Source organism: Aotus nancymaae, unplaced genomic scaffold, assembly GCF_030222135.1.
Source record: "Aotus nancymaae isolate 86718 unplaced genomic scaffold, 86718_ANA_hifiasm-v0.15.2.pri h1tg000092l, whole genome shotgun sequence".
Taxonomy (NCBI): Eukaryota; Metazoa; Chordata; class Mammalia; order Primates; family Aotidae; genus Aotus; species Aotus nancymaae.
Window position 1 is genome coordinate 5176268 of NW_026988507.1, and position 19295 is coordinate 5195562.

Sequence of the window (19295 nt, forward strand, 5' to 3'; positions counted from 1 at the left end):
ATGGCAAATTGGATTTGAATACAAGTTGGTCTGATCCCAAAGCCTGTACATGTTCTGTTTCCTCATTCTAATATGTAGCTTTCAAGCCTTCTTCAGGGAAACTTATTTCTTTGGACATGCGTGAAAAACTAGATATAGGTAGAAAGGTCTTCCTCTATCAGTGTGCCAGGCATCAGTGACCCAGAAGGCATCTTCATCTGGCTCCAAATATCCGAGGTCTGTCCCCTACGTTAAGAGTCATTTTTTTTCCCCAGTCTCGCTCTGTTGCCAGGCTGGAGTGCAGTGGCGAGATTTCGGCTCACTGCAACCTCCGCCTCCCGGGCTCAAGCGATTCTCCTGCCTCAGCCTCCCCAGTAGCTGGGACTACAGGCGCCCACCACCACACACCCAGCTAATTTTCGTATTCTTAGTAGAGATGGGGTTTCACCATGTTGGCTAGGATGGTCTCGATCTCTTGACCACGTGATCCGCCCCCCTCGGCCTTCCAGAATGCTGGGATTAGAGGCGTGAGTCACCCCCTCCCAAAATGCTGGGATTACAGGCGTGAGTCACCGCGTCCGGCCCATTAATAGTCTTTTAGCGTCAGCATCCACTGCTGTTCCGTGTTCAGCATGTAAACCTCAGAACATCACTGGAGCCCTTTCCTTCTACGGCCTCCAGAGGGCAGCCTGCTGCAGCGGCGCTCCTGATTGCCCTAGTGGTCACTAGGAAGCTTCAACCTTCACTCGGGGATAAACGTTCCCAGGAACATTCTCAAAGCCCCGCGGATGTTGCCCAGGGAAGAAAGTCTGTGTGACACCACCTCGAGCCGCCCTCATAGCTTCCCTTTAGGTGCTCCTGAGGAATGTACATTAGCACGCCTCCATTCAAGATGACTTCTCAAACCTGCCAAGTGTACACTCTTGGATACTACAGGGTAGTTTCTGTCACTAAATTTCAGGAAGAATATAAAACAGGTATCTAGAGGATGTGGCAGCAAGACCAAAATTTATTTTTGTACGTCCCTCAAATGCACAGGGTGGCTTATTTAAATTAACTCCCAGAAGCAGCTCTGGATATATTTCCCTAAGGTAAATATTTAAATAACTCTAGTAACAATTTTAGGTTGCACTGGATACTGTATTTATAATTTTTCTGGGATCTATTTTTTTGTTCTATTTAGAAGGTATACTTAAATAACTGGCAAAACCTATGCGGTCTAATGCAGGAATGCTATCAGTTTCATTCGTGATTTAATATAATCATGATGACATATTACAGCAGTTATTTCCTTGTTATTAATTAATTTATTTTATTTTATTATTATTTTTTGAGATGGAATCTCGTTCTGTCACCCAGGCTGGAGTGCAGTGGCGTTATCTCGGTTCACTGCAGCCTCTGCCTCCAGGATTCAATGATTCTCCTGCCTCAGCCTCCCGAGTAGCTGAGATTACAGGCGCCTGCCACCATGCCCGGCTAATTTTTGTATTTTTAGTAGAGATGAGGTTTCTCCATGTTGGCCAGGCTGCTCTTGTTCTCCTGACCTCAGTTGATCTGCCCACCTCAGCCTCCCAAAGTGCTGGGATTACAGGTATGAACCACCGTGCCCGGCCCCTTGTTATTAATTTAAATAACAACTGTAGATTATTTTAATTATTTTTGAATATAAATATGTGGAGTCTGTATTGAAATATAGAAATATTTTAACATGTATATTTTGGTTATTAAATATAGATACCAAGAATATATCTATTTCATAGCCTTTACTGGAGTTTATCGATATTGTTTTATTATTATTTAAAATATAGCAACATTTTAAAAATAGTTGTTGCCTTAAAATAATTTCAATAGAAAAGACTTTATTACTGTTTCTTCATGGAAAAAGATATAGATTTTAATAAAATAGGAAATAAGACTTTCATTAGACATAATCTATTGAAAACCACCCTATTATCCACTTAATTATTACAAACAAATCAAAGCAAATTTGATTTGTTGAGAAAATTCTTACAAGGTAACTCAGTACAGTGTGAAGTGCTGTGTGAAATGAAAATAGGAATAGGACATGATTTCTATCCCCAAAGTTCAGGGGGAGGAGCAAAGGCAAGTTTCTAAACTTTTAAAGAAGACTTAACAATTGAAATCCCATCATCTGAGCAAAACAAAAGCAAAGTAGCAATCTAATAAAAAAGAGAAAAATACCAATTTAAATAATGTTGACAATACTGCCCCTCATTGTTTTTAATGATTGCCTGGAGTGAGCATGACAATAGGGACATGAATCTGTAGTTTCCTCAGTTTGTCTCTGTTCTGGGTCCTCTGAAATGCAAGTATATCACTGAGCTGAGTGTGATTCTAGTTTTTAAATATATACATATATGCATTTTTCATACAAAATGTACCCTAAAAGCAAGCCAACTACTTCATCTGGTGCTCAACCAAAGACACAGGAATCTGTTCCAATGCTGGAGGCAAGACTGGCTGTGCTGAACCAACTCCCGGTCTCCAGGGCAGTGCCTGTCGAAGGACTTTTCCAGGGTAAGTTTGATTATTTATGATTTTCTCGTTTCTGATTTTAGAATCTTAGAGGTTTGACTCTATTGTAAGATAAGTGTCACCAGAGAGATACAAGCAGCTTAGAGGGGCTTGGTTGTCAGATTAGGTAGTTTGACTTTAGTTTGCTATATGGTAGGAGGCTGCTAAAGGTTACTAAATAAGAAATGTCATAACACTGGGTTTTAGAATATTTATTTGGCAGTAATATTATGGACAGATTCGATGATGGAAATGTTGTACTGGCCCGAACATAGAAAGTCAACACCAAGACAAAAGTATGCCAAATTGCAGGGTCTTTATTGCCGGCGGCCACGGAGGACTCGCATCTCTCCAACCCATTGCCCCGAAAGGAGGGTGTCAAGACCTTTTATACCCATAAAACCACCTCGGGAGTGAGGGTGAGGGGCAGGGGTGGGGGTGAGGGGCTTCAGACGTTCTAAGGGCTAGTGGATTCTGTAAATCACCTCCTGGGCAGAGATGAGGGTGAGGGGCTCCGGACATTCCGAGGCCCAGGGGACTTTTGACATTCTGATTGTTACTTAAGTGGTTCACAAAAGTCAAGATAAGCATTTGTTTACACATTGTCTGGGTAGGGTGGAAATTACAGTCCTTAATTACTTATTCACATTTGGGTTACAGAGAGCAGTTTCAACAGAAAGCCGAGGTATGGCTGAGGTATGCAGTTTTATGGGGCTTTTACCATGTCACAGAAAAACCAGAGCAGAGAGGCAATTAAGAAGCCGTTATATTATAATTGTACAGGTGAAGAAGAGGTGATGATTGTTAGACCTCGGGTGGAAATAGAAAAAGTTAACCATTTTAACTGACTAGAGTGGCTTAAAAACAGATTTTAAGTTTGGGTAACCATGAGATTGGTGGCTTCTTTAGCCAGAATTAGAGAAATCAGAATAACCGGTTTTGTTTAGGAAGATGATTGTGATTTTCGTTGGATTGGAGGTGACTGTAAGGCACCCAGGTGGAGATGTTTAGCTATGGCTAGGAGCTGCAGGAAAGAATTATCAAAATGTTAGATTTGGGGGTACATTCTGTTTAGGAATGGCCCTTGAAATCATGAGAATAGACACTTGGCTAATAAAGATCAGCCTTGGAGAAAGAAGGGAGGGAAAGTTCAAGTGTAGGTTCTTGGGGATTACTGGCTTTTGGAGCCTGGAGGAAGAAAGAAGCCACTAAGCGACCAAAGAACATTCAGGAAAAATATTTAGGGCAAGAGTATATTAAAAAGAGAGGTCTCATTGTGTGGCTAAAAGTTCAAGAATTATATGAAAAATAACGAACTAATTTTGGAGGTAGAAAAGAAAAGAACATAGCAGGAGAATAAGAGAAGAGAGATTGTTTAAAAATGGACAGGAGTTAGATAATTTCAGGGAGAAGAGACAGCAAATGGTTTGAAATGTTGCTGAAATTTCAAGGAGGGATGGAAACTGACTTTAGAAAGCTGGGTGTTTAAACCTGAACTTAGGATATGTGGCTTATTAAATATTTTTTTCTGGATCATAAACTTGTGTGAGACTAACACTTGTGTAAAAATCACTCATATTTAGTTACATAGTTCATTCTGAATATGTTGAAAATAATAAAGTATAGGAAATTGGGATTTTCTCATAAATGACTATGCAAGTAGTCATTTGGTAACCTCCTAAGAGACTGTATGCTGAAGTCAGGTTCAAGCCAAGATGTGATTTGGAGTTAAAAAAAATACATAGACTTTACTTTTGAGAAGTTTAGTGATAAGGACAAGGAGAGAGAAGGGTGTGGTTACAAGGCAGGAAAGACCTGGAAGATGGCTTAAACCAGCCTGATGATCTCATTGCACCTTCCAGATTATTTTTAGTGAATCGTTTGTGTATTTTTTTAGCCTTTTTCTTTGCGCACGTGATTTTGAAATCACTTAATATGTCACACATTTAGTAAACGTCCAGCTTAAGAAATGGAAAAATGTCATACAGCATTTGTTGCCATATGAATCTAGAAATACACAGAAACTACTTTTAATGCATAATCTGAGTGAAGAGTTTCTGCAAGGGTTTAAATCAAATGAGATGGTTTCCATAACTCCTTAATAACTTCTAAAGTATCTGTAACGTTATTACTGCCTGTGAAATACTGTTATTTCCCTCCACACTCTAGGCCCAGAAGTCTTTGAATTAGTGGAGTGGAACATGTGGACCCTTCTGTGGCAGAGTATTTTTCAATGTAGGATGATACTGCAGTTAACAAGCTTTTCCTGAGTGCCAACACTTTTTTTTTTTTTTTTTTTGAGACGGAGTTTCGCTCTCGTTACCCAGGCTGGAGTGCAATGGTGCGGTCTCCGCTCACTGCAACCTCCGCCTCCTGGGTTCAGGCAATTCTCCTGCCTCAGCCTCCTGAGTAGCTAGGATTACAGGCACGCGCCACCATGCCCAGCTAATTTTTTTTGTATTAGTAGAGACGGGGTTTCACCGTGTTGACCACGATGGTCTCGATCTCTTGACCTCGTGATCCACCCGCCTCGGCCTCCCAAAGTGCTGGGATTACAGGCGTGAGCCACCGCACCCGGCCAACACTTTTTTTGTGAGATATGCCTTTCTTATCTGAGTGATCTTTTTCCCACTGGGTGCATTCAAATATTTACAATACTTACTGGTAAAAAACAATTAGCTATAGTTTTTAGAGCATATTAAGTTTAGTGAGACAAGAAACACAATCATTGCCCTTTAGGAATCAAGTAGCATGAAATGTGAGGAAAATGCTTTAGAAATATTTGCTTCAAACCAATCAGCTAATGTTAACAAAGCATTCTATTCTGAAATTACAAATATAGTTGTAGTACCTACCACATGACAGTGTTTTCAAGTTAAAATTCATAACATCCATATCTCACAAGGCCTGGAGATAGTCTTTTCATTGCCATATCCAGAAATGTCTCATCTTTCTTTCTCTCTCAAAATTCCTAGCTCATGAAGGCCCAGAATGTGGGACTTTCAGTGTTAAAACCAAGAAAGTTCTAGGTAAATTGGAAAGAGTTGGAATATCTATTTGGAGCAAAGCCACTGGACTATGTTTATTCTTCCATCCTGTAGTAATCTACAAACCTCCTGGTCAGTCTTCCTCATTTGGTGAAGATATTAACACCTGACTTATTTCTTTCTTTCTATGACTACCTTTGATTTGTGTATATAATGCGTTCAACCTCAGATTAAAAAAAAAAAGTCTCTTGACCTTTTCTTTCTTTTTTATTTTTTGAGAAGGAGTCTCACTCTGTTGCCCAGGCTGGAGTGTAGTGATGTGATCTTGGCTTGCTGCAACCTCTGTTTCCCGGGCTCAAGTGCTTCTCCTGCCTCAGCCTCCCAAGTAGCTGGGATTACAGGTGCAGGCCACCTGTAACTTTTTGTATTTTTAGTAGAGACGGGGTTTCACCATTTGGCTAGGCTGGTCTCAAACTCCTGACCTCTGGTGATCCGTCTGCCTCGGCCTCCCAAAGCTTTGAGATTACAGGTGTGAGCCACTGCGCCTGGCCCCATGACCTTTTCCATTACAATCTTTCCATGCCTCATCTCACCTCCTGACCATAGCTGCCAATCATCATGGTAAAACCTTATATTATGTTGTTGTGAATAACTGTACCATACTCAAAATCTCATCTTCTAACATCCAGTCACAAACACCCCTTCTTCTGTTTTCAGCTAACTGCCTCTATGATGATTTTGGACCACTCTGGGGCTTCTAATGCATTGACTATTACAATTTTTAGTGTCCACTACCCTCTTTTATCCTCGCTTCCTCCTTGTCTAGCTTAGATTCCATTGTTTAATTACTTGTAAATGCCCTCAGCTTTTTTGCCTTACTCAAATGGCAGAACATCAATACTGGTTAATCCCAATCACTTGCAGAAATGTCACATAGTTTAGTGATTAAGGATGTGGGCTCTGGACTCAAGCTTCTTGAATCCTGAGTCCAACATTTACTAGCCATGTGGCTTGAGTAAGTTTCTTAACAGCTCTGTGCCTCAGTTTCCTTATGTATACCTATCTAACAGAGTTGTTGTGGGCTCAGATTTATTAATATAAAGTGATATAAAAGTAAAGTGTTTAAAATAGTGCTTGGCACATAATAAACACTTAATAAATGTTTTCCAAGCTTACAGTTCATGGTTGGAGAGAAACATCCAACTTAGCTGATTGATCTCTCTTAATTTTCATGACCGTGTCTCAAGAGGGCCTTTAGTGCCTCTCTGCAATTGTCAACCACAGTTAAGATTTTCTCATGGAATTATTTTTCCCTCTCTGAGGTTACTATGTCACACCTTTTTCTTCTCAAATTTCCAACTGGTGTTCCTTGCTCTTCACTCTCTATTCTTCACTATCTTGCTGAGCAAACAGAAGCAATCAGAAGATAATTTTTTCCCCGTCTAGCCTCTCACATCTGAATCTATTACAGTAGAAGTATCTCTGCCCCCATTTTAAAACAATCCCTTTACTTGTACAGTAGATTCCATCTCTCTTCACCTTCTCAAGAATTTGCTGACATAATTATCTCTGTTCTGTCTTGCATAATCATTATCTCTCTCTTCTCTCTGCTGTAACATACTGTAATATTAATCAAGGGAGAACAGAACCCTCCTTTGGTTTTATATCCCCTATAGCTACCAATTTATTGACCACCCTTTACAGCCAACTTTAATATCTCCATGGTCTCAGCTCATATCCTCATGACAAATCTAATCAGGCTTCCATTTTGATTGGATTCACCTTTGAACCTTTACATATTGACTTTTAAATAATATAATGTTCCAGAGTTCAGTCCTTGGCTCTCTTGGGTTTGCTGAAATGATTGGACTTACTAAAGTCAGAAGAAATTAATTTCATAGGTTTCATAAGAGTCAATTAGAACTGTTGAGAAGAAGGGAAAAAGCATTATTTGTGGGAAGGGAGAAAGCATTTATGATCATTTTTATGCCAAATTCTACTTTATATCAGATCATTTCATGGAAGTAATTTACTTAGGATAAATTCAATTTCATAGTATTTTGGAGACTGGCAGTGGTGGAAAGGGGAGGGGGAGACTCAAAGAAAAAGTAGAAGAGGTCATGACAACGAGGTTCTGAAGTTGGTCAGGTTATTATCCTCATTTAATTATGGAAAATCAAGAGCTAAATCAATACAAGAACTACAATCAGAATTCTTGGTGGTTCCAGGTCTTCTAGTAAGTTATTTCCTTCCCAGATTGAAACACAGTAAAGAATAAAGTGGCTAAATTACACATTTAAAAGGTATTCAAGTGGAAAATTGCTGGAAAGGGTAATAAAATAACAACCACAAAAATACAATTTTCCTTGGCATTTTCAACTTAACTACCTCAGACCTGCTAAAGAACTTATTTTTGTCTTTTTCAATAAGATTTCAGATTTTTCAGCCAGTCATTACTAGGATTTTGGTATTGGTACAATTAGATTTTCTTCTTCAAAACCCATTTTTGATGAAGAACTAACTAGAATATAGATGGATAATTATTTTTTATTATTAAAATTTCAAAGCTTACACTTTGAGAAAACTCATGATTTAAAAATATCATAATAAAGTTGCTTAACTACCTTAGAAGTTTTTCTGTATAACACCAAGATTTGAGCATACTTCTTCTATTTAGATTTGAGCTTTGGTGGATATTGTAGAGGTTAGGAGTTTGGATGTGCAGTTTATACCAAACCACTCTCTCTCTCTCTCTATATATATATATAGTGCGAATAATGAGAGCTACTTTCTTTTGAGCAACTACTTACAATTACCTATTTACGTCGGCTATAATTTTTATCCCTTACAATGACTCGATGAACTGGTGTTATCATCCTTCACAGGAAGAAACCGAGATTCAGAGAGGTTTAATAATTTTTCTGTGGAAATTAGAAACATGCTCACAGTTCTTTTACCTCCAAAGAAAAAGAAAAGGGAAACCATTGTCAGATACTACTGGACCTTTTGTGTAACTATCTTCTTTAATCAAAAGTAGGAGCTAAGAAATAGATTGCAATACAAGCCTTATAAGAAGTACTTAGTATTCCATGAGTGCAAGTCTGAATGGCATTTTAAATTACAGAGATTTGCAGTATGTTATAACGAATTCCCCCATTTCAGCATTGCATTTCGTATGTGATACTTCAATCATGACCCTATAGAGAACTAAAAGAATTATTTCACATCAAGCTTTTTCCTCTTATCTAGTGACTGCTGAAGGATTTCTTCTTTCTAAACCAGTTTATAAAACTGTTGGTCCTCACCTAAAAATAGAGTTGCTGTGAAGTAGATTCTTGATCTGTATACATATGGCACAATCATATGAAATAGTTTTTTTCCTGGCATACATTTCCTTTTTCAGCATTTAAGCACACAGCAAATATAGGACATTTTGAACTTTTTATTTAGCAGTGGTTTCCTTAGAGAGCTTTACAACCATTTGTGGTTTAAAAGCTGGTAAGTAGTTTTGTTTCTTTTTGATGCCAAACACTTTGATAATATTTTGAGGTAAGTGCCTAAAGATGTTCAAAAAGAGTAAAAGTCATAACAGAAGTTGAATTTCATATGGTTCTTTGTTAATGATTCATAACAAATTCTCCATCTGTGTCTGCTACTAACTCTTCCACAATCAGGTGTTAATGTTTTAGGTAAAAAATAAAGTCAAGGGAGGGGTGTGAGTGGAAGCTAACAGTTGAGAGACGGCCTAGCACCGTGGCTCATGCCTGTAATTCCAACACTTTGGGAGGTCAAGGCCGGTGGCTCACTTGAGGTCAGGAGTTTGAGAACAGCCTGGTCAACATGGTGAAACTCCATCTCTACTAAAAATACAAAAATTAGCCAGGTGTGGTGGTGCCTGGCTGTAATCCCAGCTACTCGAGAGGCTGAGGCAGGAGAATCACTTGAACCCGGGAGGCGGAGCTTACAGCGAGCTGAGATTGGGCCACTGCACTCCAGCCTGGTTAAGAGAGTGAGGCCCCGTCCCAGCAAGCAAACAAACAAACAAACAAAATAGTAGAGGGAGGTCAGAAGCAGAGGAGGGAATTGAGAGCAAATGCACCACACTGGGATTTAAGTCATCTTTGTGGGAAATTTTACATTTTCTCCCTTTATTCTTTTTTGTTCTCTACCATGTTAGCAAATTACCTCTTTAGATTTTTATTTAAAGAAAGATAATTGTTTTAGGAAAAAAAAAATCACACCAAGTTCCCCCCACAAATAAAAAACATAGATAAGATAGAGATAATTTTTATCTGTTGTTCTTGTTTGATCAGATTTTATAAAAATAGATCCAGGACTGAAAAACCCCAAAACAAGAGTTTGGTAAATGACAACCTTAGAAATGAATCAGTGACACTGTCGTTTAGTGCTGGTCTGATACCTCTATGATTTTTATTAATGAACTTATTATTTTGGCTAAACACTACTGTAAAATATAATTGATTCAATTCAACAAATGTGTGCTGAATTTGCACATGGTTGGGGTTAAGTATAGAAGGATGAATAAGATAGTTTTGATTTTTAAAGAGCTCATGATCTTGTAGGAGAAGCAAACAGGTAAATAATTATTAATGTTTATTCATAAGGAGTTTTATATTAGGTTATGAACAAAACATAGGAGCACAGAAGAAGAGGATGTTTAATTTTACCAAAGGGTCATTCTGTACTCTGTGCTTTTTTTAGTTTGTATGGATGCATAGTTGTCTGGAGAGTACTTTGAAAAATATGTTGGGCACTCTTTACAATAGCAAAGTCATGGAATCAACCTAAATGTCTAAATGCCCATCAATGGTAGACTGGATAAAGAAAATGTGGTACACATACACTATAGAATACTACTCAGCCATAAAAAATAATGAGATAATGTCCTTTGCAGCAACATGGATGCAGCTAGAGGCCATAATCCTAAGTCAACTAATGTAGGAGCAGAAAATTAAATATCATATGTTCTTACTGATAAGCAGGGACTAAACATTGAATACACACGGAAACAAAGAAGGGAACAATAGACAGTAGGGCCTACTTGAGGGTGGAGAGTGGGAGGAGAGAGAGGAGTGAAATACTACCTATCATGTACTATGCTTATTACCTGGGTTATGAAATAATCCGTACACCAAACCCCTGTGACAGGCAATTTACCTATATAACAAATCTGCTCATGAAATCCTGACCTAAAATAAAAAAGGAGAAAAGGAAGGGGAGGGGGGGGGGAGGGGGAGGGGGAACCAGCGTTTCACTATTTGGTTTTGACTCAATGATTTGTGAAAATGAGTGAAAAATATTCTCCTCTTTCTCTTACCTGTCAAGATTTTGTTCAGCGTTCCGCCATGAATTCCCAGACTGATGTAGGTATCTTATTTTCATCCGTTTTGTGTTGCTATAAAGGAATACGTGAAGTTGAATAATTTATAAAGAAGAAAAGGTTTATTTAGCTCACTATTGTGATATCTTATTCAAGACTGGGCATCTGTCGAGAGCCTTAGGATGCTTACATTCATGGTGAAAAATAACGGGGAGCCCGTGTGTGCAGAGGTCACGTGGCGAGAGAGAAAGCAAGGGGTGGAGGTGGTGCCAGGCTCTTTTAAACAAAAAGCTCTTGCAGGGCCGGGCGTGGTGGCTCATGCCTGTAATCCCAGCACTTTGGGAGGCCGAGACGGGTGGATCACGAGGTCAAGAGTTCGAGACCATCCTGGTCAACATGGTGAAACCCCGTCTCTACTAAAAATACAAAAAAATTAGCTGGGTGTGGTGGCGCGTGCCTGTAATCCCAGCTACTCAGGAGGCTGAGGCAGGAGAATTGCCTGAACTCAGGAGGCGGAGGTTGCGGTGAGCCGAGATCGCGCCATTGCACTCCAGCCTGGGTAACAAGAGCGAAACTCCGTCTCAAAAAAAAAAAAAAAAAAAAAAAAAAAAAGCTCTTGCAGGAACTAACAGAGTAAGAATTCACTCATTCTGGAGGGAGGATATTAATCTATTCTTGAGGGATCTGCCCCCATGATCCAACCATCTCCCAATAGGCCCTACCTTCAACATTGGGATCAAATTTTAACGTGAAGTTTGGAGAAAACAAATATCCAAACTGTATCAGGCCCCCATGGCCTTCCTGTGCATTTCCTCTGCCTTGAAACAATGTATATACTTTACTAGTTTCTATGTGTCTTAAGGAAGGGACTATATATATTCATTTTTTCACTCCTAGGGCCTAACAAGTGCTTGGCACATTGTAGCCTCTCAATAAATTTTGTTAATTGAACTAAGAAGAAGAAAGAAACAAAAATGTGCTATTCTAATTCCAACTTCCCAATCTTATTTCCTCTCAAACCTCCTTGATTTACTTCCTTCTTTCAGATTATGAATATTAAAAGATATGCTTCTGTAATATTCAGAATCTGCACCTCAGCCATGTTAACGGTTTGCTTATTGCCTTTCAATTTTTAAAAAAGGATAAAAAGCAAAAACTTCCAGATTCTTTCTTTGGTTCCAGGGCAACATATATTAACCTTTTATTTTTCTTTGTGACATAGTTGGCCATAATCACCTGGTTTCTGTATTATGTATGTTAGTGTTCTAGCATAATGGTTTTTGCTCTTTGACAGATGTTTCAGACTGAAACGTTTTAGAATAATAGATCATTAAAAGAAAGTGGAGTTGATGGCCAAAAATTCAAATTTTTTTCTAACAGAATCAAAGCATTTTACTAATTAGTTACTTTATTCCACAAGATGGCGCTGTAGTTCTTCCAATTATTTGGAATCTAGCAGCTCAGGATTTTATTTTTAAAAGTATCCTCCCCTTGTCTTTACGTATAAAGTGATATGTAAGAAAGAATGTAAGGCCATCACTTCATAATAGGCTTGATTTACTACATATTTTAGAGAAGTCCATGGTAATAGCCATAGAATAGTAAATAACAGGAATTAGTACACAACAAATTGTAACCAGAAATGAGATACAGGATTTTTGCGCAATTTTTCTTTTAAATAAACATAGTCTACCCTATGTTTACATAGTATGAATTAGAAATTATTTTTTAAAGCTTATGGATAGAATTTTAATTTTTTTAGTATTACTTGTAGTTTGGGTGTTCAAAATCAGTGAGCTGCTTAATTCACTGGATATTTCTATGTCTTTTGTAATAATTTTTAAAGCTCTTGCATAGGGCTCAGTCCATTTCTTTATGATAGCTCAGCAATACCAGCATTACCTGTGTCTGTCTGATCTGACAGGCGGGTCTTCTGCTAAATTCTGTTTTAAAAAATATAATTTGTTTAGTCTTATATAGAAAAACATTAGATATGGGACTGATTTTTTTTTGGGACGGAGTTTCGCTCTTGTTACCCGGGCTGGAGTGCAGTGGCGCGATCTCGGCTCACCGCAACCTCCGCCTCCTGGGTTCAAGCAATTCTCCTGCCTCAGCCTCCCGAGTAGCTGGGACTACAGGCGTGCGCCACCATGCCCAGCTAATTTTTGTATTTTTTAGTAGAGACGGGGTTTCATCTTGTTGACCAGGATGGTCTCAATCTCTTGACCTCGTGATCCACCCGCCTCGGCCTCCCAAAGTGCTGGGATTATAGGCGTGAGCCACCGCGCCCAGCCTGATTTTTTTTTTCACTATGTATTTTGTGTTTAATTTGCATCCTCAGTTTTGTTCTAAATATATTTTTAATTGTATCCTTTTGAAGTTAAGACTTCCTAAAGTTTCCAGATAAATTTGCATTTGAATCAGTTTATAGTAATGATTTTTAGCCCTTTTATGTGCAAAGGACAGTTTTAATTGGATCTGCTAGGAAAACAAGATTTTATTATTCCTTTCAAAAAACAAACATTGCTTGAAAGAAGTTTGGAAGACTTGTATTTAAAATATTTTGGCAGTGAATTATTTTTGAGATTCGCTTTGATCATACTGGGTAAAGTTAATAAAAAATACATATTGACCCCAAATACTAAAGATTTTAAGTAATGCCCTAACACAGTCTTCTTGTTATAATCAGAAATTTATTAAATAAAAAGCCCAAGCATCAAGAGAAAACAAATAAATTAGTGTGTGCAATTCTTAATTATATCTAATTAAAATGAATTTGTAATGCATTTACATTCACAAAATCACTTATCAGTGTCTGAGACAACAGTTTGTGTTTATGAATTGCACATTTGTAAGGAGTGAATTAGTTAGAGTGCTAATTAGAAAACTCTTGCAAGAGAAGACAGGTTGCAGTTCATTTTTAACTATATCTTTTTATTTTGATCTAATAGTGGTGAGTGGATGGAAGAGCCATAGTTAAGTTTAAAAGCTCTGAATGCGGCCGGGCGCGGTGGCTCACGCCTGTAATCCCAGCACTTAGGGAGACCGAGGCGGGTGGATCACGAGGTCAAGAGATTGAGACCATCCTGGTCAACATGGTGAAACCCTGTCTTTACTAAAAATACAAAAAATTAGCTGGGCATGGTGGCGCGTGCCTGTAATCCCAGCTGCTCAGGAGGCTGAGGCAGGAGAATTGCCTGAACCCAGGAGGCGGAGGTTGCAGTGAGCCGAGATCGCGCCATTGCACTCCAGCCTGGGTAACAAGAGCGAAACTCCGTCTCAAAAAAAAAAAAATAAAAATAAAGCTCTGAATGCACACTAGCAGATATGTTTGTGCTTTTAGTTGTTAAGCCATGTATATAATTATTACCACTACTATTATGTTTTTTGAAAGCCTATTATGTGTTAGACACATCATGCCTTTATTTAATTCGTACAATAGTTGTATAGAGCAGGTAGCATTATTCTGGGTTCACAGATGAGGATATTGGTGCTCAGAGAAATTTAATAATTTATGAAGGATCGAACAGCTGGTGAGTGGGGCTTGGGATCTAAAGGCAAGTTCTTGTGACTCCAGAACTTGCACTTTAAACCACTAACGTATATTGTATTTGTAACTGCCATGTCAGGTAGCTTTTAGTGAAGGCTAGCAATTTTATTATGAAATATTCTGTTTGTAATGTGTAAGGAGTAGCTTAGGCTTTCTAATTGTGCTCTTTCTGTAAGGCACAATAAAGACTTTTGCAAAGGGGACTTGTCAAGTTATGTTACTGGCTGCAAGCCAGGGATTTCCTCAGCAAAATGCTAAAAAGGGCTACTAGGGTGAAAGGGAAACTGTTATTTCCTCCTCTTTACCCCCTCATTTTCCCACATCTCACTTTTTCAATGTATAAAGTACAAACCACCTAGAATCTACTGAGTGAGCTCTGTATAAATTTTGAAAGTACTTAAAACCCACCAAATTTATTAGTCAAAAGATGCCATGTTTCTGTTCCAAAATGCTGTGATCTTCTTAAAGGAATGAGTTTTAAAAGTACTTGATAAACTAAAATTGCTACTGAAGTGCTTTTTGTGTCATTTATTAGGGAAGATTTCCCACACGTTCTGTTGCTAAGTACCTACAAGTCATTAAAGGAAGCACAGTTGTGAATATCTTTAAAAAGTGGGTAGGTAGTCATCCCAAGAAGATGAGGTTGGGCAAAGCAAAGTCTTCATAGAGAAATCAAATTCTTAAGGCTTATTCCAATCCTAAATTAACCTCGACTCTAAGGGTTCTTTGACCAAATGATGCCAGAAGGATCAGTGGGGCTGTACATAGAATTGCACAAAGCAGTTAGACAGAAAAAGTAGAGCAAGACACATCTAATGATCAAAGGTTTTGTGATTCAAATCGATTAACTGAATGATTCTTTCCTTCAGTCTGTCATTTATCTATCTGTCCAACTGCCATTTGACAGTTACTTAGTAGCAATTTAATTCAGTATTTATTGATCCCTCTGTTACAGGCACTGTGTGAGTACTGCAAGCCTAACGTACACACAAAATTAAATAATCAATTCAATGTGGCTGTCTCAGTGTGTTTGTCTTTTACGGTACTGATGATTAAATCATTTTGGACTGCAGTCCTTGCTTTTTACTGTCAGCCTGTTTGAGCAAGTGATAATCTGTCAATTGATCGAGTCAATGGAACTTACATTATTTGGTGACAGTATTGATCTAAGTGTTTGGTGTTTAAAGGACTTGGCTTGTGTTTTCTACATAGTTATTCACACAGATAATAAGCAAATGGTTAAGTCACATCCACACAGTGTTCTAATCAGAGTAGTGTTAATAGTAATCATAATAATCATTCTTATATTTCTAATAGTAAAGTTAACTTCATTGGTGAGAACCAAACTTCTTATGCTGCTGCTTTAAATATGCCATTCAGGATCTGACTCTGCAGCCTCTTTCCTAGAAATAATAAAAAGCTTGCCTTACCTTGGGCAAGTCACTGTTATCTCTGTCCCTTAGTTTGTTCCCCTGTGAGACAAAGAAGCTGCACTAGATGATTTCTAAACTCAAGATCAACACTAAAGTTTTGTAGTTTTAGGATTTGAATTTTCTCCTGATCTTAGGTAATAATTCTATTTAAAAATTTTGTTGTTAGCTAGTGCCTAGCAAAGAGACAATAATAGTAAATAAAATGCAAATGAAGCATTTGACCAAGTCAACTTTATATTTATTTAATGCTTATTAATTGAACATCAACTATGTGCTGGGCGTTGATGTATGTGCCTGGCGACTTAGCAGTAAATTGGATTAAGGTGTTTTCCTTCATGTATTTTAGAATCTAGTGGGAAAATTTGGGCCACAAACTTGTAAAATAGCGATAATTTTGGATAGTTACAAATGCCCTGCAGGCTAATGGGAGAGACCTGAGGTGGGTGTGTATAGACAGGATGGTCAGGGAAGGCCACTGTGTGCGAAGATCAAGGATAAGAATATTCCAGGCATTAGGAAAATCTAAAGCAAAGCTGTTGCAGTTGGATGTGGCTGGTAATTTTCCTTTCTTTTTTTTTCTTGTTTTCATTTTGGAACTGGTTTATGTCAAAGGAACAAAATAAGAATTTCAAATAAAAGTAAGCATATTAAAAAGCGTAAGATAATGTTTTTAGTGAAATTCAAATAATATTTACAATAAACAAATAATATTTTCTAAATATATTAATTTATCTTTTCAGTTTTCTATGTTTGTAATTTACCTATTAACACTCTAGCACATATATGCATTTTGTTTTCTTTATTAATCATAGTGCACAATTGAAAAGTTTAGTTGCTATTGAGTTAAAGAAAATTGGTTTCAGAGAATATCTTCCTACAATATTTGAATTCATATAAAAATCCCTATAAAAAGCTAAGATATAAAACTATGTACCTCTATTTTCAATCTAAAGTGGTTTTATACACTGGAAAGTAAGTATAAGTGCAACATTTGCTGTAAAATATGCACTAAGCATTTTGTTGACATAAAATTTAATGTATCCATAGTTATGAAAACATTGTCATTGGGAGTGAAGGACATATAGGTACTATCTGTATTATTTCTTATAACAACTTATGTAATTTTCAAAAGACACAGTGACCAATAGGCAGGAGTGAGAAAGTAGTCTATGCTGGGATGGAGTTGGTCAGTGTTAGGTGGTGTCAGTGTGTCTTCTAGGATTTAGTCAGTTTGGATTTTATTCAATTTGCAATGAGAACATGAGAAAATCTTAAATATATTTTCAATCCTTCTGCTATATATAAATGTGCAACCTGAGATTGTGGATGTTGAGGCATACTTAACTAAGAAATTCCTTTCTCTCCCTGTGTCCATAGTGACATTCTAATAGTTTGCCTTTGAAACTCATTTTTTTGAAGCTTTTTTTTTAATTGTACCTTAGGTTCTGGGTTTCACATGCAGATCATGCAGGATTGTTGCATAGGTACACACGTGGCAATGTAGTTTGCTGTCTTCATCCCCCCATCACCTACATCTGGCATTTTTCCCCGTGTTATCCCTCCCCAATCTCCCCACCTCCCCACCCCACCCACTGTCCCTCCCTTGGTCCCCCCACAATAGACCCCAGTGTGAGGTGTTCCCCTTCCTGTGTCCATGTGCTCTCATTGTTCAACACCCACCTATGAGTGAGAACATGCAGTGTTTGATTTTCTGTTCTTGTGTAGGTTTGCTGAGAATGATGGTTTCCAGAATCATCCATGTCCCTACAAAGGACACAAACTCATTGTTTTTTATGGCTGCATAGTATTCCATGGTGTATATGTGCCACATTTTCCCTGTCCAGTCTATGGTCGATGGGCATTTGGGTTGGTTCCAGGTCTTTGCTATTGTAAACAGTGCCGCTATGAACATACGTGTGCATGTGTCTTTATAATAGAATGATTTATAATTCTTTGGGTATATACCCAGTAAATGGGATTGCTGGGTTAAAGGGAATTTCTATTTCTAGATTCTTGAGGAATTGCCACACTGTCTTCCATAATGATTAAGCTAGTTTACACTCCCACCAACAGTGTAAAAGTGTTCCTATTTCTCCACATCCTCTCCAGCATCTGTTGTCTCCAGATTTTTTAATCATCGCCATTCTAACTGGTATAAGATAGTATCTCAATGTGGTTTTGATTTGAATTTCTGTAATAATCAGTGGTAATGAGCATTTTTTCATATGTTTGTTGGCCTCGCATATGTCTTCTTTTGAAAAGTGTCTGTTCATATCCTTTGCCCACTTTTGGATACATTCGTTTGTTTTTTTTCTTGTAAATCTGTTTTAGTTCTTTGTAGATTCTGGATATTAGCCCTTTGTCAGATGGGTAGCCTGCAAAAATTTTTTCCCATTTTGTTGGTTGCTGGTTTCCTCTAATGATGGTTTCTTTTGCTATACAGAAGCTCTGAATTTTAATTAGATCCCATTTGTCTATCTTGGATTTTGTTGCCATTGCTTTTGGTGTTTTAGTCATGAAGTCCTTGCCTATGCATATGTCCTGGATGGTTTTGCCTACATTTTCTTCTAGTGTTTTTATGGTGTTAGGTTTTATGTTTAAATCTTTAATCCATCTGGAGTTAATTTTAGTGTAACGTGACAGGAAGTGGTCCAGTTTCTGCTTTCTGCACATTGCTAGCCAGTTTTCCTAACATCATTTATTAAACAGGGAATCCTTTCCCTATTGCTTGTTTTGTCAGGTTTGTCAAAAATCAGATGGTTGTAGATGTGTGGCCTCTGAGGCCTCTGTTCTGTTCCATGGGTCTATATCTCTGTTTTGGTACCAGTAGCATGCTGTTTTGATTACCGTAGCTTTGTAATATAGTTTGAAATCAGGTAGCGTGATGCCTCTGGCTTTGTTCTTTTGACTTAGGATTGTCTTGGCTATGTGGGCTCTCTTTTGGTCCCATATGAAGTTTAAGGTTTTTTTTCCAGTTCTGTGAAGGTCATTGGGAGCTTGATGGGGATAGCATTGAATCTATAAATTACTTTGGGCAGTATGGCCATTTTCACAATATTGATTCTTCCTAACCATGAGCATAGAGTGTTTTTCCATTTGTTTTTGTCCTCTCTTATTTCCTTGAGCAGTGGTTTGTAGTTCTTCTTGAAGAGGTACTTGCACATCCTTTGTTAGTTACATTCCTAGGTATTTTATTCTCTTTGTAATGGTTGTGAATGGGAGTTTGCTCATGATTTGGCTCTCTGTTAGTCTGTTATTGGTGTATAGAAATGCTTGTGATTTTTGCATATCGATTTTGTATCTGAGACTTTGCTGAAGTTGCTTATCAGTTTAAGGAGATTTTGGACTGAGATGATAGGGTCTTCTAAATCATGTTGTCTGTAAATAGAGACAATTTGACTTCCTCTTTTCCTAATTGAATACGCTTTTTTTTCTTGCCTAATTGCTCTGGCTAGAACTTCCAATACTAT

General features: G+C 37.9%; 1 protein-coding gene across 1 annotated transcript in view; it reads left to right on the forward strand.

Moving 5' to 3' along the window:
* Positions 1-2499: 2499 nt before the first annotated feature.
* Positions 2500-19295, forward strand: part of NELL2 (neural EGFL like 2) — a 428916-nt gene continuing 412120 nt past the window's right edge. The window contains exon 1 of the mRNA XM_064369806.1: positions 2500-2517. The gene's annotated coding sequence lies outside the window, so the exon portion shown is untranslated. The remainder of the gene's footprint in view (positions 2518-19295) is intronic.